This window comes from Cnephaeus nilssonii (assembly GCF_951640355.1).
Source record: "Cnephaeus nilssonii genome assembly, chromosome: 16".
In the NCBI taxonomy this organism is placed as follows: domain Eukaryota; kingdom Metazoa; phylum Chordata; class Mammalia; order Chiroptera; family Vespertilionidae; genus Cnephaeus; species Cnephaeus nilssonii.
Genome location: NC_137087.1, coordinates 61,502,132 through 61,525,894, shown reverse-complemented (window position 1 = coordinate 61,525,894; position 23,763 = coordinate 61,502,132).

Sequence of the window (23,763 nt, the reverse complement as noted above, 5' to 3'; positions counted from 1 at the left end):
TTGCTAAGTGCATTTTCCTGAAATAGATGCTGGGTTTTGTCGAGTGCTTCTGCTGTATCTCGCGAGGTAAACACGTTTCCTCTCTTTTTTTCAGTCCCCACTTACTCTAACATAGCAAGTCGCATTCGTTGATGTTGGAACGGGAAGGCAGTCTTGAATTCCTAGGGCCGTGGTCGGCAAACTGCGGCTCGCGAGCCACATGCGGCTCTTTGGCCCCTTGAGTGTGGCTCTTCCACAAAATACCATGGCCTGGGCGAGTATTTTGAAGAAGTGGCGTTAGAAGAAGTTTAAGTTTAAAAAATTCGGCTCTCAAAAGAAATTTCAATCGTCGTGCTGTTGACATTTGGCTCTGTTGGCTAATGAGTTTGCCGACCTCTGGACCTAGGGTAACCCCACTTGGTCATGATGTATGGTTTTTAAAAGTATATTATGGCTTTGATTTGCTGAAATTTGTTAAGGATGTTTGCATCTGTGTGTATGAGGAAGAGTTGCCTGTAGACCTCTTTCCTTATTAATATACTTTTGTCTGGCCTCGGAATCAAAATAACGTTTGCCTTATAAAATGGATGGGAAAATACGCCTCCCTCTTCAGGTTTCTAGAGTAGAAAACACAGAATTGGTATAATTTCTCCCTGACGTTTTTGGCAGAATTGCCAGTGGAGTCCTATGATCTAGGAGGGTTAATTGTGTGAACGTCTTTAGCTAAGAGCATGACATATTTGACGTACGTAAAGCTTTGCAGGCTCCGTCTTTCCTGCGTGAGGCTCGCTAGTTTCTCCCTTTCAAGGAATTCCCCATTTCACGTAAGTGGTTGGAGCTGTGGCCTGGATCTGTTCGTCATTCTCCCTTGAGCAGCTCTCGCGTGTGTAACGCTCTTACCCGTCTCCGCCCCGATCTTCTCTCTTCTCTTCGCGACTGGCCTGGCCAGAGCTCGTCATTTTATCCGTCTTCTCAAAGAACCAGCATTGGGTTCCTCGCTTTTCTACACGGCGTTGTGTTTTCTTCTTTATTGGTTTCTGCTGTGATCTTTATTATTTCCCTCCCTCAGCTTACGTTGAGTTTATTTTGCTCCCTTTTTCAGTTTCTTAAGGTGGAGGCTGAAGTTATTGGTTTTAGAACCTTCTTTCTAATTACCAGCATGTTAGTGCTATAAAATTCCCTCTTAGTACTGCTTTACCTGTATCCCACAAATGTTGGTATGTCCTATTTTCATTTTCATTTATTTTAAAACTAGAGGCTCAGTGCACGAAATTCATGCACTGGGGGGGGGGTGTCCCTCAGCCCAGCCTGCACCCTCTCCAATCTGGGCCATCCCTCTCACAATCCAGGACTGCTGGTTCCTAACCACTCGCCTTCCAGCCTGATAGCTCCCTAACCGCTCCCCTGCTGGCATGATTGACACCTAACTGCTCCCCTGATGGCCTGATCACCCCAACTGCCCTCTCCTGCAGGCCTTGTCCTCCCCAACTGCCCTCCCCTGCTGGCCATCTTGTGACCATGTGGGGCGGCCATCTTGTGACCACATGGGGCGGCCATCTTATGACAATGCGGGGGTGGCCATCTTGTGATGTGAGGGCATGAGGGTCATTTTGCATATTACCTCTTTATTATATAGTTTATGCTTTAATTTTCTTTTTGATATTTTCTTTGACCTACGGACTACTTAGAAGTATATTATTATTTAGTTTGGGAATATAAAAGATATTTTCCTATTGATTTTTAACTTATTACCATTGTCATTAGGTAATACATTGTGTCTAATGTAAACCTTTTAAAATTTATCGACACTCTTTTAATGGCCCAGAATAAATGTTCTGGGGGCACTTGAGAAACAACACCTGCGTTCTGCTGTTGTTGGGTGGATAGTTTATTACTGTCAACAGGTCGAGGCGGTTGACGGTCTCGTCCGGGTGTCCCCTGTCCTTAAAGAGTTCCTGTCTGCTCTCTGCCAGTTACTGAGAGATGCGTGTAAAATCCCATAGAATTGTGGCTTTATCTATTCTTCCTTGTAACTTTTTCAGTTTTTGCCTCCTGTGTTTTAAAAACCGGCTCCGAGGTGTATAACCAGTTCGGTTATTGTGTCCTTTTGACTAATTTATTCCTTTAACATAGTCACTCCAGCTCTTTTCCTTTTGACTAGTGTGAACATGGCGTATCTTTTTGCATCTTTTCATTGTTAACTCATTTGTGTTTCTGTATTTAAAAGAGGTTTCTTATAGGCACCATACAGTTGAGTCTTCCTATTTTATTCAATGTCACACTGTCTGCCTTTTAATGGGGGTACTTACATCATTTTCATTTAATGTAATTATTGATATTATTGCGTTTAAACCCATCATTTTGCTATTTGTTTGATTTATCATGGCTGTTCTTTATTCCTTGTTTTCTTTATGTCTGTCTTCATTGGGGCGAATTGTGTTTGTCATGATTTTATGGCACCTTTTTATTGACTTATTAGCTATAACTCTTTGTTGTGTTATTGTTGGTGGGTGACTTACGGCATACACATGTAATTAGTCACGTTTCATCTTCAGGAGGTCTCATACCACTGCCTGTGCTTTATGAGGACATGATAAAAATACGTATATTTTCACGTTCTCCTCGTGGCCTTCATGCTAGTATGTCAATCATCTTGCTTGTACATGTCTTATAAATTGCAGGAGATACTGCTATCATTTTTGTTTTAAACAGTTGATTAGAGATATTTAAATAATGAGAACAGTTTCTATGCTCCAATCCCAGTCCTCTTTATCCCTTCCTTTTCATGTACGTTCATATCTGGCATCATTTTTCTCCGGCTTAAATGGCTTCCTTTGAACATTCCTTATAGTTCAGGTATGTCGGCGATGAATTCTTTCAGCTTTTGTATGTCTTCCAGAGTATTTTATTTTGCTTTACTTTTGAAAACATGTCCGCTGGCTACAGCGTTCTAGGTTCTCAGTGTTTAAATTCAGTGCATTACCGATGTTGCTCCACTGCCTTTCGGCTCCCATTGTTTCCAAGAGAAATCTGCTGTCACCCCATCTTTGTTCTTCCGTGGGTTTTATGTCTTTTTCTCCCTTTGATACTTTTGAGATTTCTATTTATTGATTATTTTAAGCAATTTGAGTATGTTATGCTTTGTTTGGAGTTTTATTTATGTGTCTTGAGTTTATGGTTCATTGAACGTCTTATTTTTGTGAATCCATCGTTTTGAAAACATTTGGACACGATTAATTCAAATACTTCCTGGTGCCCTTTCTCTTTTCCTCCAGGGACTCCAGGGACATGTACACCTGGTCCCTTGACTTTGTTCCACAGTCCATCGCTGCTCTCTTCATTTTTAAGTCTTTTCACCTCTGAGTTTCATTTAGAATAGTTTCTATTCTTGTGTCTTCAAATTCACTATTCTTTACAAAAATGCCTGATCTTGCAAAGAGTTTTTAATGTAATAAAACACTAAGGTTTCATTGTTAAATGAAAATGCGTAATATAAAATTTTATCTATAGTATGATCATGGGTACGTTTAAAGTGTGCCCAGAAAACATGTAGAAGAAAATACATACTTGTAAACAATGGATTTACCAGATTGGTGGGATTTACAGACGCTTACTATCTTTTTTTATTCTTTGATATAATTTCCAGAATTTTAACAATAAGCAAGTTAATTATATAAGAATGCAGGGATATAAAATGTTAACAAAATGGTATGTCGTTTATTGACTGTCCAATTAGTAAAGATTGAAGATGAAATGAGCTGTGGCCAGTGTGGCTCCGTTGGCTGGAGCGCGGTCCCGTGCACGCCAGGGGCTCCTGTTCTGTTCCCCGTGTGGGCACATACCCAGGTTGTGAGTTCGAGTCCAGTTCGGGGGCAGGCGCAGGAGGCAGCCGATCGATGTTTCTTCCTCACACCCATGTTTCTCTCTCTCTTGCTCACTCTCCCTTCACCTCTCTCTCAATCCAATAAGAACAGTGGTCGGCAAACTCGTTCGTCAACAGAGCCAAACATCAACAGGACAACGATTAAAATTTCTTTGGAGAGCCAAATTTTTTAAACTCAAACTATATAGGTAGGTCCATTGTTATTAACTTAATTAGGGTCCTCCGAAGCTGGCCTTTGCGAAAAACTCAAGGGGCCAAAGAGCCGCATGTGGCTCACGAGCCACAGTTTGCCGACCACTGAATAAGAACATACCCTTGGGTGAGGATTAAAAAATAAAAAATAAAAACTTTTAAATGCAAATGCCCACAAGTCATGAGGATTCCGTGAAAACCGTCCTCTTGTCCACCCCTCCATGGGGGGTGGGGGTGGAGGACTGGAGGCCGTTCTTCCAGGCCCAGGGACACGGCGAGTGGCATGGACGGCTGGCGTTACGAACGGCATCAGCCCCCGCCAACCCCGTGTGCGCCTGCACGTGCGCACTGCCTCCGACCTGTGTGTTCATGTCCGCTCCCCGGGCACATCCATGGCAAAGTGGGTCCTGTGCTCGGTGGCTGGACCGACTTACGGAACCCTGAGGTTAATCTCTCTATTATGCAAATTCTCTCTTGCAGTTGCTCTTTTAAAACTTTAATTACTTTTTGCTCATTAGCATTTTTATTCCCTCCTTGAAGGGAGACTCACCTGCCTTTTAGGCCCTCTTGACTCTGTCCAGGCTTTAGCTCCGGCTCGGTCACCAGCAGACGTGGGGCCCGCGGGCAAGTCCAGCTCTGTCTCTGAGTCCCTCTCACCCGGGAGAGAATTGGTCCCGGACCAGTGGTTCTCAACGTTCCCTGCGTATCCCGCCCTCTGCGTTTCTCTTTTAAAATATTGTTTTATTGATGTCAGAGAGGACGGGAGAGAGGGAGAGAGAAACATCGGTGAGAGAGAATCATGGATCGGCTGCCTCCTGCACGCCCCCCACTGGGGATGGAGCCCACACACGGGCATGTGCCTGACGGGGAATCAAACCCTGACCTCCTGGTTCCTAGGTCGATGCTCAGCCACTGAGCCATGCGGGCCGGGCGAGAGCTCGCATAGTTTTAAAAGCTGCACCAGGAACCCAGAGCCCCTTCCACGGGGGGAGCTGAGGCCGAGCTCGGCCGGGCCGGGCCGACGCTTCGTCAGCGCCATGGACGTGGCCAGGCGCTCCGTGGGACGCGGGTTGTCTGCACAATGTTGTGTTGTTTGTCCTGAAACTTAACTCCTTTTCGCCCTCGGCTTTCCTGGGACAGGGACACTGTATTCTTTCAGGCCGATTGCTGTTATTTTTTTTAACCCGGGTGACACAGTGTGCCCGATAAAGAAACCATTTCTTTCAGGCCTTTAATCTCCTCCGAGGGCGAAAGTCGCCTCTGCTGAAATGGAAGTACACCTCGGCCGAAACGCGATGCTAATCCTCTTAGTTTTAATGGTTTGGAAATGGCTGGAGTAAGACGGTAAACATTGTAGCTGATTAACAGGAAGGAAGTCAATTGTCCATGGACCCGCTGCGCTCGCCCCGCTGTACAATGGCCTTCAGTTGTGTGACCCCGAACGGGCCCGCTCCCGGACGGTCTTCCTGGGAAAGCGATCTGCCCGCCGCGCGGGTGCGAGTGTTTGATTCCATTCCCCCCAAAGCCAGCCGCACGCACGGCCCGCCGGCAGCAAACCCCCGAGTGGGTCCTATCGCGACAGCGGGTCCTTAAGGAGGTGCCCACATTTAAAGTCTTAAACCTCCGAAAGCTCAGGCCGAGATGGCTTGGAGATTGGCTTGTTAAACGTGCACCGGGGAGAAAGCCGGAGAGGGGGACGGGGCGCTGCTGAACCCCAGGAGGCCGCCCTGCACGCGCTGTTTGCCCACAGCGGTTAGCCAGCGTCTCCCAGAGAGGACTCCGAAAGGGGCTCAAGTGCCCACTGGTGTCCGCCCCCAGGAGAGGGCTCAGTGATGTTAGTCCCCAGGTCACTCCTCCCTTCCCATCAGGAAGCAGACAGCAGGCAGCTGGGACATGGGAGAGCCAACAGCCACAGCGGGCATCGGTGGGCACCAGTGGGCCTCAGTGTGGGTATCAGTGGGCATCAGTGTGGGTACCAGTGGGCAGCAGTTGGTATCAGTGGGTACCAGTGAGTACCAGTGGGCATCACTGGGTATCAGTGGGCATCAGTGGGAATCAGCTGGTAGCAGCGGGCATCAGCAGGCATCAGCGGGTATCAGTGGGCATCAGCGGGCATCAGTGGGAATCAGCAGGTACCAGTGGGCATCAGCAGGCATCAGTGGGTATCAGTGGGTATCCGTGGGCATCAGTGGGAATCAGCTGGTAGCAGCGGGCATCAGCGGGTATCAGTGGGAATCAGCGGGCATCAGTGGGAATCAGCGGGTACCAGCGGGCATCAGCAGGCATCAGTGGGTACCAGTGGGCATCAGTGGGCATCAGCAGGCATCAGTGGGTACCAGTGGGCATCAGCGGGCATCAGCGGGAATTGGAGTCGAGCACAGCACATGGACTTTACCTGGTTTGTTTCACTGAATCCCCTCCCCTCGCCCCGGGAGGTTATCGCCGCCTCTGTTTGACCTGCGAGGAGCTCCAGGTTAGGGGTGAGGGACCTGCCCGGTCCCACAGCTGGAGGGGGAGGAGCCAGGATCCAGCCCAGGAAGGTCCTCTTTGCCGACAAAAACCAGAATGCCCTCCCACCCCGCCTCGGGCACAGGGCCCCAAGCACTGGTTAGGGGGCCCCGGCGGGCGGGAAAGCCCCGGGCCACCCCGTCTCTCAGCTCGGTCTCCGTGGAAACCTGGTCTCTGAGAGGCCCCGGATGCAGATGGGGGGGGGGGGTGAGGTCTGGATCCGGGACCCCATGACTCTCCTCGTGGGCAGCGGGCCCCGCCCGTCGGCAGAGCCGGGAGACGGCTCCCCCTAATCAATAGCCGTATTGACTGGGTCCCCAGAGGACAGGTTTATAACTTTATCGAGCTCTGTATGTGGGAGCAATTATAAGGATAATGGAAACCATCGACAAACGGGCCTCTGCATTGCAAATTAACATCTGCTCCGAGTAGGAGGGGGCCGTGTTTGGTTCCAGACTTTTCGGAAATGGGACGCCCGTAAGGCCACGCGTGTGAATTGGGGGGGCCCTGGAGTCCGGGTGCTCCCACTGGCCGCGCCCCTGGCTCCCGGCCCCGACAGGCCCCGTGGAACGCGCTCCTGTGTCCAGGGCCCGCGATGACCTGCCCTTGTCCTGACGTCCTGTCTGGGGACTGGGCCGCCCTGGGCACAGCTGGAGGGTCCCCGGGACGGGGGGGGGGGGGGGGGGGGCAGGTGGCTCAGGCCCCGCCCAGCGCCCCCCACAGCCAGGCAGCGGGAGGGACCAGCGGCAGTGGCTCCACGGCCTCGGGCTCCAGCTCAGAGCTGCACTGTCCCGTCTGTGAAACGGCCAAGGCTCCCTCTGCACAGAGGGCCCTGTGAGGGGGTCCTGTGAGGGGGGCCCTGTGAGGGGGGCCCTGTGAGGGGGGCCCTGTGAGGGGGTCCTGTGAGGGGGGTCCTGTGAGGGGGTCCTGTGAGGGGGGTCCTGTGACGGGGGCCCTGTGAGGGGGGTCCTGTGAGGGGGGCCTGTGAGGGGGTCTGTGAGGGGGTCTGTGAGGGGGTCCTGTGAGGGGGGTCCTGTGACGGGGGCCCTGTGAGGGGGGTCTGTGAGGGGGGTCTGTGAGGGGGGCCTGTGAGGGGGGCCCTGTGAGGGGGGTCCTGTGACGGGGGCCCTGTGAGGGGGGTCCTGTGAGGGGGTCCTGTGAGGGGGTCCTGTGAGGGGGGCCCTGTGAGGGGGTCCTGTGAGGGGGGTCCTGTGAGGGGGTCCTGTGAGGGGGGTCCTGTGACGGGGGCCCTGTGAGGGGGGTCCTGTGAGGGGGTCCTGTGAGGGGGTCCTGTGAGGGGGGCCCTGTGAGGGGGCCCTGTGAGGGGGGTCCTGTGAGGGGGGTCCTGTGAGGGGGCCCTGTGAGGGGGTCCTGTGAGGGGGGTCTGTGAGGGGGTCCTGTGAGGGGGTCCTGTGACGGGGGCCCTGTGAGGGGGGTCCTGTGAGGGGGTCCTGTGAGGGGGTCCTGTGAGGGGGTCCTGTGAGGGGGGCCCTGTGAGGGGGGCCCTGTGAGGGGGGTCCTGTGAGGGGGGTCCTGTGAGGGGGCCCTGTGAGGGGGTCCTGTGAGGGGGGGTCCTGTGAGGGGGTCCTGTGAGGGGGGTCCTGTGAGGGGGGTCCTGTGAGGGGGGTCCTGTGACGGGGGCCCTGTGAGGGGGTCCTGTGAGGGGTGTCTGTGAGGGGGTCCTGTGAGGGGGGCCCTGTGAGGGGGGCCCTGTGAGGGGGGTCCTGTGAGGGGGGTCCTGTGAGGGGGCCCTGTGAGGGGGTCCTGTGAGGGGGTCCTGTGAGGGGGTCCTGTGAGGGGGTCCTGTGAGGGGGGTCCTGTGAGGGGGGTCCTGTGACGGGGGCCCTGTGACGGGGGCCCTGTGAGGGGGGTCCTGTGAGGGGGTCTGTGAGGGGGTCTGTGAGGGGGGCCCTGTGAGGGGGGGTCCTGTGAGGGGGGTCCTGTGAGGGGGCCCTGTGAGGGGGTCCTGTGAGGGGGGTCCTGTGAGGGGGGTTCTGTGAGGGGGTCTGTGAGGGGGGTCCTGTGAGGGGGGTCCTGTGAGGGGGTCCTGTGAGGGGGGGTCTCAGGGACCTCGAGTTGCACCCGTGCCCAGCCCTCGCCTGCGGAGCGCCAGGCCCGTCTGCAGCCCCGCCGGGCGCTGGGACAGAGAACCCCGCTCCCGTCCCGTCGGCTCAGACTCGAGGGGAGGACAGACCGGAACCCAGGACCCACCCTCCGGTGCTGGGTGCCAAGCGCCAAGCGGAAACGGAGCCGGGCGCGGGGGTGCAGGCCGGCGAGACCGGGTTCCCCGAGAAGACGTGTCGGAGCCGCCGGAGGAGGTGCCGGGGCCCGAGGGGCGGCGGGGACGGTGCCGGTGGGACCTGCCGACCTGACCGGGTGCTGCCGCCACCTCCGCGCTTCCCGGGGCTGGTCCCTTCGTCCTGTGTCCTGAGCTCCTGCTGTGCGCCGGTCACACAGCCCGTCCTGGGGTCCCACGACGGGGGGGGGGGGGGGGGGGGGCGGGGGGGACACCCCCAAACAACCCCAACGAAAAGCCCCCATGCGGACGGGCCAGAGCCGCGCGGGAGGGACGCCGGGCATTGCAGCGGCTCCGCCCTGGGGGCGGCGGGGCTCTCCGGCCTGTGGCGGCCTCGGGAGGGAGGGCACGGGACCTGGACCAGAGGGGGAGGGCGCAGCGTGTGTGTCAGGAGAGGACGGGGCGCGGGCAGAGGGCGCGGCGGGTGCAAAGGCCGGCGGGGAGCAGGGGCCTGGGAGGAGGGAGACAGGCCCTCGGACGACAGTCCTGAGCCAGGAGGGCTGGGCCCGGCGGTGCCACGTCCGGCTCCACGTCCACAGAGGCCGGTGTCTTCAGGAGTGTGGCCCCAGGGAGACGGGAGCGGGGCCCACCCCCTGCAGCCCGGCTCGCAGCCCCGGCCTGTGAAGCCCGGCTGGACTGATGGGGTCAAGGTAGCCGTGACTCCCGGGCTCCGCAGGGAAGAGGCCCGGGCCCAGGTGGGGAGGGCCACCTGTCCAACACGCCCCGCCCTCCCCCACCCCTGGCCCGAGAGCCTCCCGGCCCCAGCCCAGCCCGTCTCCAGCCCCGGAACAAAAGGCCTCCTGCGGACAACGGGCCCTTTGTGCGACGCCCGCCCCAGGCTGGGCACAATCGCCGATTCATGGCCGGCAGCCCAGGTTGGGTTCCGCTGAGAGCCGGGCGCTCAGTCAGAGCAGCGGCTCTTCGACGGGGAAAGGCTGCCCCCTGGTGTCCGACGCGGGCACTGCGCACGACCAGGAGGAGGCAGCACACACAGGGGAGACTGAGCCCCTGATGGCAGCGGGGGCACCATTTCCCTCTGAGGCTCTTAGAGGCGGCTGGGCGGGGCCAGGGCGGCTGGGCGGGGCCAGGGCGGCTGGGCGGGGCCAGGGCGGCTGGGCGGGGCCAGGGAGAGTTGGGCGGGGCCAGGGAGAGCTGGGCGGGGCCAGGACGGCTGGGCGGGGCCAGGGAGAGTGGGGCGGGGCCAGGGAGAGTGGGGCGGGGCCAGGGAGAGTGGGGCGGGGCCGGGATGAGCTGAGCCAAGGAGTGGGGTTTTGCTGCCATCCTGGGGAGGGAGAAGAAGCAAGCTCACGGAAATGCTTACAGAGGCCAGCAACAGAGACAGGAAAACTGTGACATTGTATCCCGATAATGGATACGTATTGAACCAGAACTATGCTTATCAACCCGGACAAGTCCTGTGAAGAGCATTGACTAACCACCTCGTGGTGAAGGAACGCGTTCGGTTACAATAGATAAATGAGACCATTTGCATGTCTTTTGTAGCTGAAGCTACCGATACGCACCAGGTCACGTAGATCTGACTCAGGGGAGGAGGCCCCCTGAGGGTGACAGGTGACAGGGGAGGGTGCTGGGGCGGGCACGCCGTAGCTGTAAGGCAGGTGCAGGCTCTATTTCCCAAGCTGGGCGGCAGGCTTACAAGGATGTCTTTATTTGTTTTTAAGCCTTGCTGTATCTTTTTTTTTTAATATATATTTTTATTGATTTCAGAGAGGAAGGGAGAGGGAGAGAGAAACATCCATGAGGAGAGAGAATCATGGGTCGGCTGCCTCCTGCAAGCTCCCCACTGGGGATGGAGCCCACAACCTGGGCCTGTGCCCTTGACTGGGAATCAAACCCGTGACCTCCTGGTTCCTAGGTCGACGCTCAACCACTGAGCAACACCATCCAGGCTGCTGTATCTTAAAGAATATATTTTTTGAAAGAACGGGAGGAAGGCCCTGGCTGGGGTGGCTCAGTTGGTTGGAGTGTCAGCCCATACACTGAAAGGTTGCGGGTTCAATTCCAGGTCAGAGCACATGCCCGGGTTGCAGGTTGGATCCCCAGGTGGGTTTATACAGAGAGCAGCCAGTCTTTCTCTCTCTCCCTCTCCCTCTCTCCCTCCCTCTCTCTCTCTCTCCTCCCCTTCCCTCTCTCTAAATTCAATAAGCACATCCTCAGGTGAGGATTTTTTAAAAAGATAAAAGCAAAAGGGAATGTGTTGGAACCAAAACCAGAGCTACCTTCTCTGACTGCTGGATTGTTCGAACCTGGGGCAAAGGAATGTTCTGGAAGCAAATGGACATGCCCCGAGCCCACACCTCTGGGACGAGGCCCTGCACGTGGGGCGTTGGGCACGTGCACGCTGACGGTGAGGGTCACGTGCCTATGACACAGCAGCCGCCACCTGTGCGCCCCCTGCAGAGCCGGCCCGGGGTCGGCGGCTGGAGCTCTAACCGGCAGCACCGGGCCGTCGCGTGGAGTCCGTCCACATCATCACTCTTCACCGTGGGAGGAAGGACGTTCACGTCAAAGACGCCACCCGGCCTGGCTCTATTCCTGCGCCCGGCGTCCAGTGGGCTGTGCGGCCGGAGGGACACGGGGCCTGCCCCTCGCCCCCTCCCCGTTTGCATCCCGCGAGCCGCCTTGTTAGATCGGCTTCCAGGGGGGCCCTCGCAGGCAGCTGGTGCCACCAAATCAGTCACACAAACGACCCACCACATACAAGAAAGTCACCGACACAGCCCAGCCTCCACCCGGCGCGGCCAGTCACCTCGGCCAGAGGCTGGGCGCCCGAGGCAGCGCCGGACGGAGACGGGGACGGAGGAGGCGGCCTCTACCCCTCGTTCTCTGCTCAGCGTACAAATTGTCCGAACACAGATGCTGACACACGGAAAAGGATTGTGATAACAGGGTGAAAGGCGGGGGGGGAGGGGGGGCCGACAGGGGGGCCCCATGTCCCTAACGCGGTCATGCTCACGGCACCCCCTCCTCGCGTCTTCCCGGGGCGGAGGGCAGGCCGGGGAAGGGGCCTCCATCTCATCTCGGGGCATCCGTGCAGCTGGCCCTGCTCCGGCAGGAGGCTCCGCTGTCGCACGCCTGGCCCCGGGACGTCCCTGTGATGCCACAGCGGCGGCTCCTCGACAGTCACCCTGCGCTCGTGGCCCAGCCGTGCCTCGTTAGCTGTGTGACGCTGGGAACGTCATTTGCCGCCTCTGAGCCTCGGTTTTCCCATCTGTGCAATGGAGCCAGGGGGCCCGTCTCACAGGGCAATGGGTCCTGGACGTGAACTTGCTCTGCAAACTGGGAGGGTCCCCGAGAGCCATGACCACACGGGGCGGAGTGTGTCCCCCCTCTTCTCACAGACCCGGCCGGCCTTGGGGGGGGGGCTCTAGAGGAGGCTGGGAGGCCGCGGAGGGAGGCAGTGTGAGAAGTTAGACCATCAGGAGAGAGGGCTGCCCCTGGGACCGGGGAAGGGGGGCCTGGTGCTGGACCCTTTAACTGGAATGCGGGGGGTCTTAGTGGACTAACTTGTGGCCCCCCAAAGAAAGACCTCTTCACGTTCCAGCCTGGTCCCTGGGGCCGTGACCTTGGAAATGGGGTCTTTGCAGACGGATCCAGTTGAGGGCAGGTCACCCTGGAGTAGGTGGGCCCAGACCCCATGCTTGGACCGTCTCCCCGACCATATCCACACGGGGCTAGTGGTGAGAACACGGCAGACACGCCCAGCGGGAGGGACGTGCTGCAGACTCCCCCGGCCCGCAGACGCAGGGCGAGGAGAAGCGGGGAAGGCAGGGAGCCCTAAGAGACCGATGGCCGCGGCTGGGTGGGTCCTGGAGCAGACGGGGAAACCGGGGAGTCCCCGGAAGCTGCGGTTGGTGGCACGGCGTTCACGTCCTAGTTCCAGTGACGGGGGGCGGGGCGGGGGGGATGTTAGTGTGAGGGGAGCTGGCCAGGGCAGCTGAGGCTCTCGGGCTGTCTGTGCAGCTCCCTGTGAATCTGAAATTGTTTCAAACCCGGCCGCGTGGCTCAGGGGTTGAGCGTTGACCTAGGAACCAGGAGGTCACAGTTCGGTTCCCGCTCAGGGCACAGGCCCGGACTGTGGGCTCCATCCCCAGTGGGGGGCGTGCAGGAGGCAGCCGGTCCATGATTCTCTCTCATCATGGGTGTTTCTCTCTCTCCCCCTCTCCCCTCCTCTCTGACGTCAATAAAACATTTATTAAAAAGTTAAAACCTGTTGTAAAAGTACGGAGGGGAAGAGAGGGAGGCGAGCAAGGTCTTTCCCTCAAACCCTGTCTGGTCCGCAAGGAGGAGAGGGAGGGAGGGAGGGAGGCCGCCCGAGGGGCTGGATTTACCGCTGGGACCAGGTCCCCCTGCTGCTCTCCTGGGCGATTTACAGCCCAGGACGCGGACCCCATCGATCCGCCCGGAGCCCCGGAGCAGGCGCGGGGCCCTCTGGGAAAATCGATGCCTGGGTGCCTCCGTGGGTCCAGATTTATGTCCCGGGAAAGACTCAGCCCGTAGCCCAGGTGGGGGGGCTCCAGGCGCAGGCCTGCCACGAACATCTGTGTGATTTAGGGGATCCCCTCTCACTCGCTGGACCTGAGTCCCGGGAACGGCCTCCTGGCGCCTCCAGCTCTAAGGTCGGTCTCCCCGAGGGCAGACCCGAGAGGGCCGGGAGCCCTGGCAGGAAGCCGCGCGGGCGTGGGCTGCGGCGAGCTGTCTCGGGAGTGGGCACGGCCAGCACCCCCCAGGCAGGCGTTGCGGTAACGCGCCCTGTCCCCGTGCCGCACGCAGCCGAGTGCCCGCCGCCTGGGCCGGCGCCGGTGGCGGGTGCTGGCGGGAGGGGTCCTTGCTCTGGGAAGCCACTCAGGGCCCAGGTTCCCTCCGCCTTGGGCTCCGCCAAGGTCGACGTCCGTGGCACCCTCTCCTGTGACCGGCAGGTGACAGCCGGAGTGAGGACCGGGCTGCAGGTCTGTCATGGGCCTCGTTCTGTCCATTCGCACCCCCTGGCCAGGCCGAGGACTGAGGGAGCTGGGAAATGCAGGCGGGTGGGCTCCCGGGGCATGGGGGGGGGGGGCTGTGGAGGGTGGTGGTCGGCGGCCACGGCCACGGCCACGGGAAGCACGAGGTGAGTTGAGCCTGGCCACCGGGCGGGGAGCCCCCATCCCCCAAACACGCCCATCCCGAGCCTCTGCCCAGCGAGGGCCCCGCGGGAGCCCACCCCACGGTCCGAGGGAGGGCGGGCCCTCGCTGGTGGTCCCCCCGACGGCAGGCAGCGTGGGGGCGACACCCCCGAAGGGGGGCCCTGGGAGCCGGAGGCAACAGGGGTGCGTGTGAACAGCTCCCAGTGACCTGGTGGCCAGCGGGGCCGAGTTATCCGCCTTCAGTTGGTGTTTAAAACCAGGCGATTCGGGAGGAGCCGTCACTCAAACACCAGCTCTCGCAGCTCCCATGTCCGTGCGAACTGCGATTTGCCGCGGCCGGTGTTTCTGGGCGGCTCTGTGAGGCGGTCACTGCCTGTCACAGGGACCCAGCATGAGCGTCCCCCCCCCCAGGTCACCCGGAGACGGAGGAGGTGACAGAGAGACAGGGTCCCGGGGGCGCGGCGTCTCCACCACCGAGTCACACAGCTCAGGAAAGCGCGTCGGCCTGACCCTCCCTCCCGTCCCAGGTCCGCGCCCACACCTCCCCTCGGGCCCCCTCCCCACGCTCCCCCGGTCACAGCCCCGTCCCTCCAGGTCCCTCCGCACGCTCCCCTGCCCGACCCGCCAGCCTCCCCTCGGCCACTCTGTCTCCTTGAACTCTGCCCTTTGAGCGTTTCCCGAAGCTGTTGTACAGACTCCCTGTCCGTGGTCCTCTCGGGGTCTCTCCGCCTGAGTGTTCAGCCCTCACTGCAAACACACACACTCACACACACACACTCACATACACACTCACACACACTCACACACACACACTCACACACACTCACACACACTCACACACACTCACACACACACACTCACACACACTCACACACACACACTCACACACACTCACACACACTCACACACACACACTCACACACACTCACTCACACACACTCACACACACTCACACACACTCACACACACTCACACACACTCACACACACTCGCACACTCACACACACACACTCACACACACTCACTCACACACTCACACACACTCACACACACACACTCACACACTCACACTCACACTCACACACTCACACACACTCACACTCACTCACACTCACTCACACTCACACACTCACACACTCTCACACACACACTCACACACACACTCTCAAATACACACTCACACTCTCACACACACTCACACACACTCTCACATACACACTCACACACACTCTCACACACACTCACACACACTCACACACACACTCACACACACACGTAAACACACCCTCAAGACGTTCACACACACACACTCACACACACGTAAACTCACACCCTCAAGATGTTCACACACACTCACACACACACACACCTCATACACACAGACACATTCACACATGCACACAGACACATGCACACACACACTCATACACACACACAAACTCACACACACATTCACAGATACACTCACACAGACATGCACACACACACACACTCATACACACACATACTCACACACACTCACATTCACACATATTCTCACTCACACACACACACATACACACACACTCACATTCACACATACACACAGACACATGCGCACACACACTCATACACACACTCACTCACATTCACATATTCACACATGCACACACTCATACACACACATACACACTCACATTCACACATACACTCAGACACATGCACACACACATTCACACATACACTCAGACACATGCACACACATACACTCACAGACACATGCACACACACATTCACACATACACTCAGACACATGCACACACACACATTCACACATACACTCACAGACACACGCACACACACATTCACACATACACTCAGACACATGCACACACACACATTCACACACACACTCACAGACACATGCACACACAGACACATGCACACACACACACTCATACACACACATACTTACACACACACACTATATGTGCATCTCAGCATCTCTCTATCTCCTCTACTTCTTCATTTCTCCTCATTTTCTCTTCCCTCCCCCCTCCCCTAGCTCAGCCCTCTCACCTGTCCACCCCCAGGGCACCTTGAACTTCATCTCCGTCGGGACTTGACACTGTCCGTCCGTCTTTCCTGCAGACGGAGGGAGGGCCCGGCCATGGCGTGGCCTCAGGACCGGGCGCTCCGCGCAGGCAGCCGTTTGCAGTTTTGCCGGATTCAGGGCAGCAGGGCCTGTGCTGTGCCCTGAGGGGCCCCTCGGCCCGCCTGGCCCCACCTCGGCCTCAGCTCAGAGGACAGAGCGCCCCCCACCCGGTCCGGTCCGGACCCTGAGCACAGCACCTGCGGGTGGCTGCCACCCTGAGCCCTTTCACAGAGGGGGAAACTGAGGCTCTCCCTCCAGGAAGCGGGGCGTTCACAGGTTAACCTGAGTGACTCCGACCCTCTGTTTTCTGTCCTCTCCCAGATCGTCCGAGGAACAGCGGAAATGACCTGTGTTGACCCAGCAGTTTGCTGCGAGCGTGCGCATGCGTGCGCGTGTGTGTGTGTGTGTGTGTGTGTGTGTGTGTGTGTGTGAGAGAGAGAGAGAGTGTGTGTGTGTGTGTGTGTGTGTGTGTGTGTGTGTGTGTGTGTGAGAGAGAGAGAGTGTGAGTGTGTGTGTGTGTGAGATGCGAGCGCTTGCGCGCATGCGCAGGCCCCGCTGCCTCCGGGCGCACCTGCACCGGCCTCGGCCTCGGAGCCCAGGGCGTGGGTGAGCCGGTCTGCGTGGCTGCCCTCGGAACACAGGGCTCCGGGTCCGGGTCCGTAGAATAACGGGGGGGGGGGGGGGGGGGGGGAGGGAAGGGGGGCCGGGCATGCAGCCGGGACAGCCCTGAGCCCCGCCTCCTAAGGGGAGTCCCAGGTCACGGTCTGGGGCCTCGGCTGTCGGCAGGACGGCCACTGGGTGGCGCCCGGGAGCCGCGGACGCCGCGGGGTCTGCGGGAAGGGGGACGAGTCCTCGCTGCTGAGGAAGGTGAGGCCGGTGGGATGGGGCTGTGGCTTCCTATGTCCCCACACCTTCGATCGTGCTGTCGCTCTTCGGTTTTTGTTTTATTTTTAAATTTCTTTTAAAAAATATTTTTATTGATTTCAGGGAGGAAGGGAAGGGGAGAGAGAAACAACAATAATGAGAGAGAATCACGGATCGGCTGCCTCCTGCACGCCCCCCACTGAGGATGGAGCCCGCCACCGGGGCCTGTGCCCTGACCTCCTGGTTCATAAGCCAATGCTCAGCCCCTGCTGTGGAATTGCTGTGTGACCTTGAGCAAGTGTACTGCCCTCTCTGGGATTCTCGGGTGGAAAAGACAGAACGATTCCAGCTGAGCTCAGCTCACGGAATCCCAAGGAAGAGGGAGAGCTGGGCAGAGCAAGGCACGGGGGCTCACACCCAGGCCCCGGCAAGGTGCCCCCCAGCACCGGCCCTCCTACACGCACCCACAGGCCTCGCTGAGGGCTCCAGCTCTGCCCCTGCTCCACGCATTGCCTTCAGCTGCCCTGCTCCTGGGTTCCTTCCCCACGGCACTGTCCTGGGGGGGGGTCACATGGCCACGACCCATACGCGAAAGGATGGGGGGTATCTGTCCCTCCTACCCCCACGGTGCTGAAAGGGGCCAGCCCCCGGCTGGGGAGGTTTGGGGGAGCCGTAGCTAACAGGGACTAATATTTGCTGCCCTCCTGCTTCCTGTGGCCAGCGGTCGGATCTGCCCGAGCTCTAGTGCCCTAGGCCAGTGGTCGGCAAACTCATTAGTCCACAGATCCAAATGTCAACAGGACAACGATTGAAATTTCTTTGGAGAGCCAAGTTTTTTAAACTTAAACTGTATAGGTAGGTCCATTGTTATTAACTTAATTAGGGTCCTCCTAAGCTGGCCTTTGCCAAAAACTCAAGGGGCCAAAGAGCCGCCTGTGGCTCGAGAGACGCAGTTTGCCGACCACTGGCCTAAGCAATGGCGACAGTAACCTGGCACCTCATGCCGGGCTATTCGAAGCACCTGTGTGCATGACCCCTGTGACCCGCACAGCAGCTCTTCGAGGCAGTCCTCTCTCAGGTGGAGGAACTGAGGCATCGGGAGTGAAAATGCTGCCCACCTGGCGGGGCTCAGGGCTGAGCATCGACCTGTGAGCCAGGAGGTCCCGGGTTGACTCCGGGTCAGGGCACAGGCCCGGGTTGCAGCCTCGATCCCCAGTGAGGGGTGCGCAGGAGGGGGCCAGTCTCTCTCATCATTGATGTCTCTCTCTCTCCCCTTTCCTTTCCCTCTGAAATCAATAAAAAATATATATTTTTAAAAAAGAGTGAAACGCGTTGCTAAGGTCGCCCGGCCAGGAGGAGGTGGCAGGCCTGGCACCCGGGCAGCCTGCCCTCCGGACCCCGGGCTCTCAGGACGGTCTGCTTGGGCGCCTCCCGCAGCTCGCCCTCCCTCGGAAACAGGCCAGACGACAGCTCGCCCGTCGGCTGGGAGGGTCTCTGGTTTCTCAGCCTCTCGTCCTGCGGCTTAATGACCGCGGGTTCTGACTGTGGGGCTCATCTCCGTGGGAAACCTGTCACTGTGCCGAGCCGAAGGGCGGTGACTGCCCCGTGGGGTCCCGAGTGGGAAGCAGGGGTCATTGCGGGGAACGACCACCAGGGGGCGGGCCGCGCCTCCTCCAGGCCCCGTGGGTGTTGGCTGAGCCCTGGCTCTCCAAGGCTGGGTTTGCCCGGCTGTTGGCGAAGCGAGAAGGGCGGCTGCAGGGCCTGGACCTGCACTGGGTCTGCGGCTCTTTCCGTCCAGGCCGCCTGTCTCTGGAGCCACTTTGTTAGGGAGCCCCCCCCCCCCAGAGCGGGATCCCGGGCCCCTCCCCACTCCCTGGCCTGGCTGCATTGGGCCTTCCTGCTCCTCACCCAGGGTATCCGGGTGCGGGGTGCGGGGTGGGGGCGGGCCGGAGGGGCGCCTGGTGCAGCTGCCACCCCCTGTGCCATTCCTACTGAGGAGCCCGGTTCTGAGACCCGGCCCACGGGGAACCGCGGAGAGGGGCCGTGTCCGACATCAGGCGATGCTGCAAGGGACCCCGAGCCTTGAGGGAGGTCAGGGCTTTCATAGAGCCATCCCACCGCCCCGCTGCCTGCCACCCCGCGGCCGGGCTGCAGGGAGAGCGCCCCTGGGGGTGGGCAGCTCCAGCTCCTGTCACAGTGTCCCCCACGCTCCCGACCCCAGACCCCGGCTCCCAGCAGCCCCGGGAGCAGGCGTGCAGCTGGGCATGTCGCCCAAACCCAGTGTCGGCAGCGCCGGGCGCCCCAGCACCTGCTGCTCGCGCCGAGGAGGCCCGGAGCCCCTGGGGACAGTGAGCCTGTCCGGACGGCCACTCTGCCCGTTTGCATTCTCCACCCTCCTTTCCGTTTTCATCCTGTTTTATTCTTCCCTTTCTGCCCCCACCTTCCCTTCCCCGCCTTGGTCTCCTTTACTTCCACACGCAGAGAACATTTTAATTTTGGAAAGAAACGCCGTGCGAGCTATAAAAAGTTCGGTGATGCGTGGAGGTGCGGGGTGTGGGAGGGAGGAGCGAGGGAGGCCTCACAGCCGAGGCGAGGGATGCGCTTCGAGGAGGATCCTGGGGGAACAGCAACTAGGCCACAGTCTGTGGTCCTGGCCTGGAGGGCGGCCCGCGGGGTCCTCGGAGGGGTGCAGGAGGGAGGCCCGGCCCGGCGGTGTCGGGTGGGGTGTCCCATAGAGAGAAAGGGGTGCTGGTTACCCTGGGAGTTAGTCAGGCAGCTGCCAGTTACATTTGGGGAGCCTGTGTGGGGGGGTGGGGTGGAGGGGAGTTTGGGGGGATCGAGGAGGATGGAGGGGGCTGCCTCTCCAGCCAGGCTCCGCCCCGCCCTGCCCACTGGGACCCAGGGCCACTGTCTCCCGGACCTGCCCCTCTGGCCCCTGTGAGCTCACCCCCTCGTGTAGCGGTGCCTGTTATGTAAGTAACACCTCACAAAAGACAACGGAATCAGGAGCCCAAAGACAGCTGCTTCCCAGAAAGCGGAGTCCGATTCCTCGGAAGGGCCTCTCGGTGAAGGGACGTCACCAAGAATAACAGCAGCTGCAGGAGGTGTGGGCGAGGTGACGGCAAGAGACAGGGGATGGTGCAAACCTAGAAATGTGGGCACGCTGCGCTCCCGCCTGGACCCCCACTTCCTCTAAAGAGACCCAGACCGGACGTGACGGAGGAGGTGCTTGGGGAGGGGGTGATGGAGGAAAGGAGTTATAGACGCGCCGGAAACTAGGGAAATTCCAGGACAAGTGTTTTTATGAGGTTAGGAATGTCGTCCTTGGTCTAAGGTTATCATGTTTGTCTTTCACGGATCCCGGTCTGTCCTCACATAACGGCACCCCTTCACATCCACTGTTAACAGTGTACAACCCCCAACCGCTGCTTTCTCCTGCATTATCCTTTTCTGTTGTCACAACCTCTCGCATTTTATTTCTGTACTAGAGGCCCGATGCATGGAAATTCGTGCAAGAATGGGCCTTCCTTCCCCTGGCTGCCGGCACCGCCTTCGCTCCGGCCAGAGCTGCCTTTTCGCTCAGGCCCAGAGCCGCCTTTCCGCCTTCCCAGACTGCCCAGAGGCCCGGGCGGCTGGAGCTGTGCAGAACACGCCCTTTCCCCCCACAGCCGGTCAGGTCCTGCATATGCAAATTAACCCGCCATCTTTGTTGGGTTAATTTGCATAGTCACTCCTGATTGGCTGGTGGGTGTTGCGACGGTATGGTCAATTTGCATCTTACTCTTGTGTAGATATGTGATAAAATCATGATGTATAGTTATTTTAAATTTAATCAGCCAATTTTCATTTAAATTTTTTTTTTTTAAGAATAATTTTAAGTTTCCACATTTTACTATTTTTAGAGATACACATTTTATCATTTCTGGCAATTTTTTCTATTTTTTTCAATTTAGATTTTTTGTCTGAATATAAGTTAATGTATGCTTCCCAAGGTGTCATATCAAGAGGGATGCAGCATTGATTACTTGGTTAGGTGCCCTCCCAGATTTATAGATTATTAAAATGCACTTGGAGTTTGTTAATATTCTGTTCCCCAGTTAACTTGCACCCAATGGCTGCAGCACCCACTGGTGATTCTTGCCCGAATTAACTCATTCTAGCAGTGATTTCACGAGGGTGATTTCGTAATATTCGCGTGAATTACATAGTTTTTCACCAACATTCTTCTGAAAAAGAAACGTTCCTTTCTCCGCCCCTTCCCTCTCTCCTTGTCGATTCCTAGAGACTTGTTGTTCAATGTGTTCAAACCCATTGTGAGCAGGTTGTATGATATTTAAATTCCTCCAAGTTGGGCCATAGGGGCCCTCCGAGCCCCCCACCAGCCTTCGTGCAGCTCCTCGCTTCCTGGGCGTTAACTCACTGTACCTTCTCTCACCCAAACCTTCGTCGGTTCTTTCTCCAAAGAGACCAGCTCCTTTTCCTGGGAAGTGATCTTAGGAACAGGAACCGCTGATTCTCCAGCCTCCGGAGAAGTCCTCCTCCTCATGCTCAGTCTCCCCCCCCCTCCCCTCCCCTTCCTCCGCCTCTGGGTTCTGTGGAGCCTGAGGCGAGGCCGCGGGTGGGCCTGCCTGAATTCCGTGTCTGTAAGAGGGCTGTGCCCCTATTTGGGTCGGCAGTTCACTCAGGAGAGTTGGGGAGAGGGGCTGGGGCCTGTAAGTTACAGTCTGCTCGTAACTCCGTGTCTGTTTATGCTTATTTCCCACCCTATTCCAAAAAGCACCCGGGGCCCTAAAATGTCTACGCTCAGTCAGTTCTCACATAACACAAAGCCGAGGCGGGTCCTGCTCCCCGATATTTACCCCGGGAGCCCTTTGTCCCACTGTAGGTCACGTGACCATCCCATTGGCTAACAGTCCCTGACCGTGGGAGGCCGGCATAGGCCACGGTGTCACAGACAGGGTGCGGTTAGGAAGCGCTTCGAGTAAAGAGAGGTGGGGCCAGATCTAATGCTGTTGGCTGGCTCCCGGCACCCCAGTCAGAGCTGACCCCGCTCCGCTCCTCTGCCTCACCCCCTCCGGGCCTCAGAGCCTCCCTTCCCCATCAGCACAGCAATTCTATGCCTTTACCACCAAAATCAGCCGCCTGGGGTCCCTCGGGGCTGGCTCTCCACCAAGTGGGACCGCTGAGCGCAGACGTAAGGGTTCTGTTTTGTTACACAAAGTGCCGAGGCCCCGGAGAGCCGCTGCGTTTTGTTCTTGGACCCCCAAGGGCTGGCGTGAAAGGCTGTGCCACAGGGGTGGGCTGACAGGTGATGCTCACCTCCCCCCAGGGAGGGCAAACTGCTGAGTCCCAGCCGCCCAGGGGGGGGGGTGCGGGGGGGAGAGGGTGCCTCTCGGTGTGGTCCGGGGCTGGGTTCAGGGTCCCCGGCACCAGGTCAGGCAGAAAGCAGAGAAACCAGGCCTGTGTATGTGTGTGGGGGGCAGGCGCGGGGGGATGGGGGTTGCTTCACACAAGCTGCCGTGAGATCCAACTCCACCTGTTTCCTTGACGAAGGAGCCTCCAGGGCAGGAGAGGGCGCTGGAGCCTGGGGAGGCCCTGTTCCCATTGAGCGCACGGGTACGTTAAGGCAAAGGCCATAGTTACAGGGACCGATGTTTGTTCTCAAGAAAATAAAGACCCTTCTCACAACAGGGCTGGCTGTGCCCCGAGGGTGCTGGCGCCTGAGGGCGGCGTCCCGGTCAGATGGCTTCCGTGGCCGGGAATGTTTGGGGCGTGTTCTCTCCCCAAGGACCCAAGTCCCTTGGTCAGCACAGAGGTGACTTCTGGGAAACCTGCCGCGTGTGATGGCTGTAGGAGAAACCATATCTTCTCCTCTGAACCCCCATAGTCGTTACAAAATCTCTCTCTCTCAGATTTACTTTCTTTTTTAAAAAATATTGTTTATTGATTTCTACAGAGAGGAAGGGAGAGGGCTAGAGAGTTAGAAACATCGATGAGAGAGAAACATCGATCAGCTGCCTCCTGCACACGCCCTACTGGGGATGTGCCTGCAACCAAGGTACATGCCCTTGACCGGAATCGAACCTGGGACCCTTCAGTCTGCAGGCCGACGCTCTATCCACTGAGCCACACCAGTTAGGGCTCAGATTTATTTTCTAAATCAGACAACTGTCCCCCCCCCCCCACCCAGGTTATCTGTTGATAAGTGGTGTGTTCTCTGGTAGAATCCGAGGCTCGCACACCAGGTAAGAGCATTTCTGTCGCTTCGCAGTCAGACGGGCCTGGGTTGCATTCCTGGCTCTGGGCTGTGGACTGAGTATAATGTTACTTTGTGTCTCAGCTACTTTTGGGGTGTGATGGACTGAATATTTGTGTCCTCCAAAAATCCACATGTGGAGGACTTAACCCCCATGTGATAATATTAGGAGGGGGGCCCTTTGGGAGGGAATCACATGTCGATGAGGCCATGAGGGTGGGGCCCCCACGATGGGGTTAGTGCCCTTATAAGAAGAGACCAGGCAGTTAGCTCCCTTTCTCTCCGCCAGGTGAGGACACAGCCAGAGGGGCCATCTGCAAGCCAGGCCGTGGGTTCTCACCAGGAACTGAATCAGCTGGCACCGTGAGCTTGGACTCGCCGGCTTCCCGAACTGTGAGAAACACATTTCTGTTGCGTAAGCCACCAAATCAATGCCGTTTTGTTACTGAGAGTTCTGCTTCCCTGGGGCGGTTGGGAGGGTGGATGGCAGAAAGATGCTCATGAAAA